The following is a 2,233-nucleotide window of genomic DNA, read 5'->3' on the forward strand; positions in this document are numbered from 1 at the left end:
ACTGCCAACACCTAGACGCACCATGTCTGCTAATACACGCGCCAGTTTTCACAAGAGAATGTGATTATTACGTATTGCGAATATACATCAATAAAACCAGCAACAGAAAAAATTCATGATATTCATGAAATTTTGATAGATTATTTCTCATTCTGACTGAAATTTTAGAAAACATAGACAATTACTGTTATGATAAAAGTATTCAGACTTTTGTCATATTGAAATATTTTAATATTTCAGCACATCTTTGTGGTCTTATATATGGGTGTATATATGGGTAGATGTATTAATGAAGTTTGAAACATGACTAGTGATTGAAACTGTGCTGTGCGTACCAGTTTACAGCCTATATGAAATGATGTGTAAGTACTTGCCTGTTAACTATGCTTAAAAATTAATTCTCTGATAGCAGCACAGTGCACCATGAATTACTCAGCCATTTCCTGTTTTAGACTGCAACGTAGCTAGTTTTCTATCCCTTAATGGATTTTTATTTTTTGCTATTTCTGTATACCATTATAAATTCATTGTCATTAATGTTCATCTATTAAAACCTGCAACTGAGAAATTAGCCAGAGTTAAAATTGCTGATACAAAATAATGGGTTCTTTTTAGGGCTATTGAGAGATATTGTCAAATAGCCTTCAAGTTTTGGAGTCTTATATTCTTGTTGTCAGATGGTTTTTGCCTATTTTATCTCATTTCCTCTCTAAAGCTAGAAGTTAAATTTTAAGATACAAAAATATGATAGCTCATAACTTTAATTTGCATGTTTTTGGTTACTAGTGAATTTCAACAGTTTTCATGTCTTTTTGGCTAATTTTTTTCTTTTTTTAAAAAAAATTTACTTCAGAGAGAATAAAATCAAGCAAAAGAAAACAGAATAATAAAGCCAATCAAAACAAGACAGTATAAGTGACATAGGATTCCAAAACCAGATAATAGGAAATCAATAATGGTTACCTCAATGCCTCTCACTGGCCTCGAAACAGCTGCCCAGGCCTTCAAACATAGCAAAATCAAACAAAACAGAAACAGAATAGAACCAATAAAAGCAAAACAGTGAATTCAATGTAAGACTTGAAAACAAGATACTAGTAAATCCAGAATGGCTACCATCATAAATATCATTCTCCTTGAAATAGCTGCCCATACCATCAGATACAACAAATCAAACAAGACAAAACAGAATAAAACCCAACAAAACAATGAGAATGATATAGGATTTCAAAACAAGATAATGGAGGATGAATCATGGCTACCACCCCTAAAAGGAGATCCCCAAATATGCTACAATGAGTATTTCCGTCCTCCAAACAGATGATTCGACCACCAGCTTTCGGCCCGCACAGGCAGTGAAACACTAAATACTACAAATGTCAAGTTACATTCCACTCATTAGCCAGTATCACAGCCTGTGTGTCTCTGGATCAGCCAGTTGCTTATGGAGCAGGTATGGGGAATTTTGATCCTTCTTGTCTCCTTGCTGGCGCACCATAAGGGGCTGATGTCTGGCTCTTCCCCAGTTGGCCTGCACATGGTGCCGACTCACAGGAGAGCTTAGCTTCTTGTTGACTTCTTATTCTCCCACCCTGAATGGTGCTGACTTACAGGAGAGGGCTGGCATCTGGCTGTCCCCCAATCAGCCTGTGCATGGCCATGAATATTTTTCTTAAAAAGTTAAATTAATGTGTTCAATTCCTTTTTTGTTATATTTTTATCATTTAAGGTAATTTGAGCCTTATACAGAGAGATGACTAAAATAAGTGTTAGTACAACTGACTGAAAATCCAGATGGGTGCTTTCTTCAACAGCACAGTCACTAAAATTGGAATCTTATAGAGATTAGAGTGGCCCCTGTGCAAGAATGATGTGCAAATCCATGCAGTATTCCACATTAAAAAAGGAAAATAAATTTAAAAATCATATGGGTTTGACCCAGCAGCTGATAATGTGTACAGTTTGTTGCTCCTTTTCTAGTAATCTTCTCAAATGTAGCTGTGTCTTCTGTGAAATGTACTATTCAGAGAAAATGTGATTTTTTCTTATTCCTTATAGTTCTGAGAGATATTCTCACAGCTGAAACTTTTCTCCTTTCATTTTCACTATTCTTCATACATCACTAGTATGAACTCCAGAGTTATGGGAGGGCAAGGTATGGACTGCATATTTATCGAGCTCTAATTGTGTGTCTAAATGAAGGTACCAGCCGTGATACTACAAATGTAAGTCT

At 35.5% G+C, this 2,233-nt stretch overlaps 1 non-coding gene across 1 annotated transcript; it reads left to right on the plus strand.

Annotated features, from left to right (window-relative positions):
* Positions 1-1,798: 1,798 nt before the first annotated feature.
* On the plus strand, positions 1,799-1,902 carry LOC111757696 (U6 spliceosomal RNA). Its single transcript, XR_002791981.1, has one exon. It is a non-coding gene; the product is annotated as a U6 spliceosomal RNA (small nuclear RNA).
* The last annotated feature ends 331 nt before the right edge of the window (positions 1,903-2,233 follow it).

Source organism: Cavia porcellus, unplaced genomic scaffold, assembly GCF_034190915.1.
Source record: "Cavia porcellus strain 051 isolate PalLab524CR breed Dunkin Hartley unplaced genomic scaffold, mCavPor4.1 scaffold_9, whole genome shotgun sequence".
Classification (NCBI taxonomy): Eukaryota; Metazoa; Chordata; class Mammalia; order Rodentia; family Caviidae; genus Cavia; species Cavia porcellus.